The sequence below is a fragment of the Nycticebus coucang genome, chromosome 15 (genome assembly GCF_027406575.1).
Source record: "Nycticebus coucang isolate mNycCou1 chromosome 15, mNycCou1.pri, whole genome shotgun sequence".
NCBI lineage: Eukaryota > Metazoa > Chordata > Mammalia > Primates > Lorisidae > Nycticebus > Nycticebus coucang.
The window spans coordinates 68,688,594-68,697,776 of record NC_069794.1 but is presented as its reverse complement, the minus strand read 5'-3'; positions in this window follow the sequence as shown (position 1 = coordinate 68,697,776).

Here is a 9,183-nt window from a genome sequence, read left to right as displayed (position 1 = left end):
TTTAATTTCTGTTTAGAGGATCTGTCCAGCTCTGTAAGAGGTGTGTTAAAGTCCCCTGTTATGATGGTATTATCAGATATCATATTGCTCAGACTGAGTAAGGTCTGTTTCAAGAATCTGGGAGCATTTAAATTTGGTGCATAGATATTTAGAATTGAAATGTCTTCTTGTTGTAGTTTTCCCTTGACCAATATAAAGTGACCATCTTTGTCTTTTTTGACTTTAGTCGCTTTAAATCCACATGTATCTGAAAATAAGATTGCAACTCCTCTTTTCTTCTGAATTCCATTTGCCTGAAAAATTGTCTTCCAACCCTTGACTCGGAGCTTTAATTTGTCTTTTGAAGCCAGGTGTGTTTCTTGCAGACAGCAAATGGATGGCTTGTGTTTTTTAATCCAGTCAGCCAATCTATGTCTCTTCAGTGGGGAATTCAAGCCATTAACATTTATGGAGATAATTGATAAGTGTGGTAGTATTCTATTCGTCTTATTTGGTGAGAGTCCATTGCTTAGTTTTATCTTTTGCATCAGTGTGGAGGTTAGGTTCTGTCCTTTGATTTCTGAGTTCTTACTTTGCTGCTGATCCATTGTGGTGGTCAGTGTGCAGAACAGGTTGAAGTATTCCCTGTAGAGCTGGTCTTGTTGTGGTGAATTTCCTCAATGTTTGTATATCCGTAAATGATTTGATTTCTCCATCAATTTTGAAGCTTAGCTTAGCAGGGTACAGAATTCTGGGCTGAAAATTGTTCTGTTTAAGTAGATTAAAGGTAGATGACCATTGTCTTCTTGCTTGGAAAGTTTCATTAGAGAAGTCTGCGGTCACTCTGATGGATTTGCCCCTGTAGGTCAACTGGCGCTTACTCCTGGCAGCTTGCAGAATCTTTTCTTTTGTCTTGACTTTGGACAGGTTCATCACAATGTGTCTTGGAGAAGCTCTGTTAGAGTTGAGGCGACCTGGGGTCCGATAGCCCTCTGAAAGCAGTGTGTCAGAATCTTTGGTGATGTTTGGGAAATTTTCTTTTATAATATTCTCTAGTATGGCTTCCATTCCTCTGGGGCATTCTTCTTCCCCTTCTGGAATTCCTATAACTCGTATGTTGGAACGTTTCATAAAGTCCCATAATTCTGACAGTGAACGTTCTGCTTTCTCTCTCTTCTTTTCTGCCTCTTTTACTATCTGAGTTATCTCAAAAACTTTGTCTTCTACCTCTGAAATTCTTTCTTCTGCATGGTCTAACCTGTTGCTGATACTTTCCATTGCATCTTTAAGTTCCCTGATTGACTGTTTCATTTCCTTCAGCTCTGCTATATCCTTTTTATATTCTTCATATCGTTCATCTCTGATTTGATTCTGTTTTTGGATTTCCTTTTGGTTATTTTCCACTTTATTAGCAGTTTCCTTCATTGTTTCCATCATTTCTTTCATTGTTTTCAACATGTGTATTCTAAATTCCCTTTCTGTCATTCCTAACATTTCTGTATAGGTGGAATCCTCTGCAGTAGCTACCTCATGGTCCCTTGGCGGGGTTGTTCTGGACTGGTTCTTCATGTTGCCTGGAGTTTTCTGCTGATTCTTCCTCATGAGTGATTTCTTTTATCTGTTTCCTTGCCCTAATTTTCCTTTCACTTCCTCTTGCTCTTTAAGTTCTTGTGCCTGTGGACTAAGGGTTACAGGACCAGAAGTGTGAGAAGGTTGAAGAGCAAAAAAGGGATGAAAGAAAGGAGGACCGAGTGATAAGAAAAAAAAGAAAGATAGAGAAAGGAGAGGGGGTAGGGATAAGGAATATTGACAAAAAGAAGAGAGGCACAGAAAGAGGGTGACAGGGCAATATAGGTGTACAGTAGGGTACTTTGACACAACCTTAAAAAACCCCACCTTCTGGGGGTTGGGTGCCCAGTTGGGTGGTTCCCTTGAGGTCAGCAGCTCTTTGCTAACCTGGTCAGACACAGTACCCCACCTCCACCAAGTAGAGAGGAAAGACAAAAATGCTATAAATCAAACTAAAACAAGCAAACAGAAAACTTTATGGCGATAAAATTGGGTGAAAAACCAAGTGATAGCGGTAGAAACACTAGCAAAAATGAAGTTGTAGTTATTAAAAAAGGCAGCAATGGGAAATTATAATTAAACTAGAAAAATTGAGAAAGAAAAAGGGATCTGTATGGAAAAGATTGAAATTAAGAAACAAATGAACATCAACAACGTCAAAATAAACAAACAAAAAAACCCAACCAAACAAAAAAAAAAAGAAAAAAAAAATACACAACCAAAAACAAAGCAGTTTGTATATGTTGTTGAATATTGTCTGGGCAACACGTGGTCTTTTGGGGTATGAGATGTTAGTCACAGTTCTGATACGACTGGAGGCTGCTGATTTCTCGAACCCCAGCAGGTAGACACCCTAAATCTCTCTTCAGCCCACTTAAAAGGCACTTTGAACTTGTAAACTTGCTGAGCAGAAGCTTTCCCGGCTTTCTCGCTGGAATCACTGCTGAAGTGGCTATCCACTTACTCAGTGTGCCAAAACCAGTCTCACTCTGCCCCTGAGGGTTAGGGCTGCAAGGCGGCTCAGACCCCACCCTTAGGCTACTTGGTTGCTGGGTTACCAGCTCCCACCCGTTTCTAGCTCTGCTACCCTGAGGGCGGAGCTTGCCGGGGCAGATCACTGACAATGGATCCGTGTGACCCACCGCCAAACACTATTAGCTCCGTCTGGCTCAGCGGCTCAGACTGGGGCCCTAGACAACGGCCAAAGTTCTCCGCACTCCCACTCAGGCCTTCCCCAAGGCAGTTCAACTCAGTGCCAAGTCCAAGGACATCAAAAGAGTTCACAGGTAAGGCCTTTCTGGTTTGCAGTCTCGCTGCTACTGAACTTACAGTTGTGGGCGGGTTTAGACGGGTTGAACACACGCGACCACTTGCCAGTTTTCCACTGTTTTAGTTCTCCTCTTGGGGTCCAGAAGTCTCTCGCTGACTCCCTGTATCCTCATAGGAGTGATGATAGGCAGTTCCCACCAGCCAGAGATGCCTGGAGTCCTATCTCCCCAGACTCACGGTGCCCAGATGCAAGGAAGCTGTTACTCGGCTGCCATCTTGCTCCGCCCCCCCCTCTATCTCCCTTATTTTAGGTTTCCTTTGCTTTATCTGTAGAAGCAAACTGGATTAACTTATTCTCCCCTTTAACTGTGACTTCTAGGATGTTAGTTCATAATCAACTATTTTTATTCATTTATTTTATTTATTTTACTTTATTTTTATTTTAATTTAATGCTATTTTATTATTTTGAGATAGTGTCTTGCTCTGTCAGTGGGGTGAGAGTGCTATGGCTTCAGCTCAGCTAATAGCAACCTCAAACTCCTGGGCTCAAGTGATCCTCTTTCCTTAGCCTCTCCAGTAACTGAGACTATAGGCTTGTGCCACCATGCCTGGCTAATTTTTCTATTTTTAGTAGAGATGAGGTCTTGCTCTTGTTCAAATTTCTTTTCTTTCTTTTTTTTGAGACAGAGTCTCAAGCTGTTGCCCTTGGTAGAGTGCTGTGGCGTCACAGCTCACAGCAACCTCCAACTCCTGAGCTCAAGCGATTTTCCTGCCTCCGCATCGCAAGTAGCTAGGACTACAGGCACCTACCACAATGCTGGGTTATTTTTTGGTTGCAGCTGTCATTGTTTGGCTGGCCTGGGCCAGATTCGAACCCACCAGCTCAGGTGTATGTGGCTGGTACCTTAGCCGCTTGAGCTACAGGCACCAAGCCTCTTGTTTGAATTTCTGAGCTCAAGTATTCCCTTCCACCTCTGTCTCCTAGAATGCTGGGACTAGAGGCCTGAGCTAAGTGCACTCCGGCATTTTTTTTTCTACTCAGCACTGTGCTAAGGAGGATAGATTCACATTCTTAACAATGAAGACTTGGGTATTTGCCTCAAACTCCACCTTCAGTTCTAGTTGAATTCTCAAATTCTTTTTTTATTTAAAAAGACTAGTAAAGTGCAGTAGTGAGAAGCAGGTAAATAGAACAAGGAGTTGGATCTGTAACTGTGCACAATCAATTGAGATACTCGCGTACCTTATTGGCTCTTTTTTTTTTTTTTTTGAGTCAGAGTCTCACTTTTTCGCCCTTGGTAGTCCTATGGCATCACGGCTCACAGCAACCTCCAACTCCCGGGCTTAGGTGACTCTCTTGCCTCACTTTCCTGAGTAGCTGGGACTATAGTCGCCCATCACACACCTGGCTATTTTTTTTGTTGCAGTTTGGCTGCGTAGGTTTGAACCCACCACCTTGGGTATATGGGGCTGGTGCCCTACCCACTGAGCTATAGTCACCGCTCTCACTTTTTTTTTTAATTGAGACAGAGTTTCACTTTGTCGTCCTTGGTGGAGTGCTGTGGTGTCATAGCTCACAACAACCTCAAACTCCTGGACCCAAATGATCCTCTTGCCTCAGCCTCTCAAGTAGCTGGGACTACAGGTGCCCACCAACTTTTTTTTTTTGAGAAAGAGCTTCAAGCTATCGCCCTGGGTAGAGTGCCATGGCATCACAGCTCACAGCAACCTCCAACTCCTGGGCTCAAGCGATTCTCCTGCCTCCACCTCCCAAGTAACTGGGACTACAGGTGCCCGCCACAATGCCAGCTATTTTTTGGTTGTAGCTGTCATTGTTTGGTAGGCCTGGGCTGGATTCGAACCCACCAGTTCAGGTGTATGTGGCTGGCACCTTAGCCACTTGAGCTACAGGCGCCGAGCCAGCCCATGAATTTTTTTAGAAATGGGGTCTTGCTCTTGCCAGGCTGGTCTTGAACTCCTGAGCTCAGGCAATCCACCTGCCTAGGCCTCCCAGAGTGCTAGGATTACAGGCATGAGTCACTTTGCTGGGCCTAATTGGCTCACTTTGGACCAATTTACTTTACAGCCTTCAATTTACTGCACTGTTAACATGGTCACACCTTAGAATAGAGAGTACAAATTTCTAAAATTTTGTACTTTCATGAATGTCTTTGTCTACCACTTTCCCTATTAATTTGCCACAGATAACTACAGCTGCCTATTTTATACTGTGCCAAGGAATTGGGGTTCTAAACTAAAAGTGATGGGGAACTTAAAAGCTTTGAAAAAGAAGAATGTCATGACCTAAAAAGATACAGCATTGGGTGGCGCCTGTGGCTCAAAGGGGTAGGGCGCCGGCCCCATATGCTGGAGGTGGCGGGTTGAAACCCAGCCCTGGCCAAAAAATACTGCAAAAAAACAAACAAACAAAAAAAAAAAACCAGCATTATTTGTTTTGCAGAACTTGACTGAGCTTTCCCATTCAATTATTTATTCACTTTTATAATTCACTTAGCTAAGTGTACCTTGTACATGTAAGTGGCTACTAGCAACTCCTACTGCCTCATAGCACTAAAAGCCAGAAAATGACAAGAGGAAAATGAGGCAATGTAAACATTTTAAAAATAGCAATTTTGAAAATCAGAGGTTTTCTTTTTCTTTTTTAGAGACAGAGTCTCACTCTATCGCCCTTGGTAGAGTGCTGTGGTGTCACAGCTCACCGCAACCTCCAGCTCCTGGGCTGAGGCGATTCTCTTGCCTCAGCCTCCTGAGAAGCTGGGACTACAGGAGCCCACCACAATGTCCGGCTATTTTTTTGTTGTAGTTTGGCTGGGGCTGGGTTCGAACCCACCACCCTCAGTATATGGGGCCAGCGCCCTACCCACTGAGCCACAGGCGCCACCCAAAAATCAGAGGTTTATGAAAAAATTCTACTTGTCTTCTGTGAGATGAGAAGAATAACAAGTCAATATTAACTGGCATTGCCATTTTCTCAAGACTGTTATTTTGAGATTGTCCTTCCCAATTATTGATATAAAATTAGTTGGAGATAGTTTTTTTCTAACTGACTTTTTTCAGTGAAATTTCAAAGTTGGACACAAACCCTGATGATAAATCTTGCAGTTGGGGAGGTGGAGGATGAAAGGACTGTTGCTTCTATGTTTTCTTCCTTCCTTACCTAGAGAAGGCTGTGGTATATGAATACCATGGAATACTATTCAGCCATAAAAACATGGTGACTTTACATCTTTTGCATTAACCTGGGTGGATCTGAAACATACGAATGAAAAAGCAAGTATCCAGTATACTCAATATTCATGTGAAGCTAGTAGACGATATTCAATTCAAGATGGGGGGAGGGGGAAAAGGGAGAGAAGGAGTGGGATTGGTGTGCTCTCACCGAATGGGACAACGTAAGGGTATAAAGCATACCTTCTGGGTGCAGGACACAGCTACAACAGGGACTCTACCTAAAAAACGCAAACACTGTAACCTAATTGTACCTTCACATTAATCTGCAATTAAAAAAAAAAAGTGAAAAAATATAGATAAGGAGAAACCATGCTTCCAGTACCCATATGACCATGTATTTAATAAATTACATAAGATATTGAATCATTTATTATAAAATAGGCTTTGTGTTAGATGATTTTTGCCCAACTAATGTAAGCTAATGTAAACGTCTCAGACACATTTAAGGTAGGCTTGGCTAAGCTGTGATGTTTGGTAGGTTAGGTGTATTAAATTTTTATAAAAAAAAAATATATAGATAAGGAAAAGCCTTAAATTATTCCTGTCTAGAGATATTCATTTATATTTTTATTGTTTCTTCTAAATTTATAGTTGATTTTTCCTTTTTTGAAAGAGGTAGGGTCTCACTATGTTGGCTAGCCTGGACTCCAGGTCTTGTACTCGAGGGATCCTCCCTCTAAGCCTCCCAAATACATGAGATTACAAGAGTAATCTGCACTCAGGTGGTCTAACATGAAAAATGTCAAACATGGCTTGGTACCCATAGCTCAGTGATTAAGGGCCATGCCCATATACACTAAGGGTGGCGGGTTCAAGTCTGGCCAAGGCCTGCTGAACAACAATGACAATTGCATCCAAAAATAGCCGGGCGTTGTGGTGGCCGCCTGTAGTCCCAGCTACTTGGGAGGCTGAGGCAAGAGAATTGCTTAAGCCCAAGAGTTTGAGGTTGCCATGGTACTCTACTGAGGGCAACATAGTGAGACTCTGTCTCAAAAAAAACCCAAAAAACGTCAAACATACTGAAAAGCTGAAACATATTTACAGTGAATACAGGTCAACCAGTACCTACACTGTGAATGTTTTACATTTAATGAATTATTATGTGTAGAGTTTACAGTGCCTTACAGGCAACAGGTTGTAGAAATGAATGAATTTAAGATGAGGATCTAATTTTCCTTAATGAATAAATCCTATGTTTTTATCAAAATTTTCTTTTTTTTTTTTTGTAGAGACAGAGTTTCATTTTATGGCCCTCGGTAGAGTGCCATGGCCTCACACAGCTCACAGCAACCTCCAACTCCTGGGGTTAAGTGATTCTCTTGCCTCAGCCTCCCGAGTAGCTGGGACTACAGGCGCCCGCCACAATGCCCGGCTATTTTTGATTGCAGTTTGGCCAGGGCCTGGTTTGAAGCCGCCACCCTTGATATATGGGGCCGGCGCCTTACCGACTGAGCCACAGATGCCGCCCTATCAAAATTTTCTTAAGGAACCACTTTTTTTTGAGACAAAGTCCTAGGTTAGAGTGCCAAGGTGTCATAGCTCACAGCAACCTCACACTCTTAGGCTTGAGCAATCCTTTTGCCAAGTAGTTGGGACTATAGGTACCTACCACAATGCCCAGGTAGGGTAAACTTGCCTTTTTTTTTTTCCTTTTGAGACAAGAGTCTTATTTGTCACCCTTGGTAGAATACCATGGCATCACAGCTGACAGCAACCTCAAACTCTTTGGTTCAAGTACTCCTCTTGCCTCAGCTTCCTGAGTAGCTGGGACTGTAGGTGCCTGTCACAACGCTGGGCTACTTTTAGAGATGGAGTCCTGTCTTGCTCAGGCTGGTCTCCAGATCCTGAGCTCAAGCAATCCACCTGCATTGGCCTCCAAGAGTACAAGGATTATAGGTGTGAGCCACTGTATCAGGTCTGGGGTCTCGATTTTGCTCAGGCTGGTCACAAACTCCTTAGCTCAAGTAGTCCACCCACCTCAGTCTCCCAAAGTGCTACAATTATAGGCATGAGCCACTACACCTAGCTTGACTGTTAGCTTTAATGAAATAATGAGCAAATAAGATCATTTGCAAGAAAACTTCAAAACCTGTGTCTAGAGTATCCTTCTTAGCCCTCTGAGAATAAACTATATTTCTGGAAACATCTCAAAACCACATTCAGACCTAAGTCTGAAAAAAATTAAATGATCTAGTTGTCAAAACTCAAAATGGTTATAAAGTAATGAGAATGCTTTTCATGGGTATTCCAAAAATAATTTTATGCACTGGCATCATTGAAAGTCTTCAAGTATTCCTAGTGTCAGTTCCCCAAGAAAAATACATCTGCTCTAGGTATTGCTTATATGCCATTATGTTTTACTGGAAGAGACTTGAAAGGAAACAGTTCAGTATATATATAAGAATGTATGATAAGGGCGGCGCCTGTGGCTCAGTGAGTAGGGCGCTGGTCCCATATGCCGGAGGTGGCGGGTTCAAACCCAGCCCCGGCCAAAAACCACACACACACACAAAAAAAAAAAAAAAAAAAAAAGAATGTATGATAAAACTGGCATCAGAAATCAGAAATAAGAGGCTGGGTGTGGTGGGTCATGCCTTTAATCCTAACACTCTTAAGAGGCCAAGGCAGGTGGATTGCTTGAGTTTAGGAGTTCAAGCCCAACCTAAGGGGCTCGGCGCCTATGGCTCAAGCAGCTAAGGTGCCAGCCACATATGCCTGAGCTGGTGGGTTTGAATCCAGCTCCGTCCCGCCAAACAACAATGACGGCTGCAAACAAAAAATAGCTGGGCATTGTGGCGGGCGCCTATAATCCCAGCCACTTGGGAGGTGGAGGCTGGAGAATCGCTTTAGCCTAGGAGTTGGAGTTTGCTGTGAGCTGTGATGCCATAGCACTCTACCCAGGGCGGTAGCTTGAGGCTCTGTCTCAAAAAGAAAACCAGCCTAAGGGAAAGTGAGATCCCATCTCTCTTTAGAGAGAAAATAGAAAAACTAGCCAAGGTGCCTGCAGTCCCAACTACTGGGGAGACTAAGGCAGAGGATTAATTGAGCCTAAGAGTTTGAGGTTGCTGTGAACTAGGATGATGCCACAACACTCTAGTCAGGGCAACTGAGTG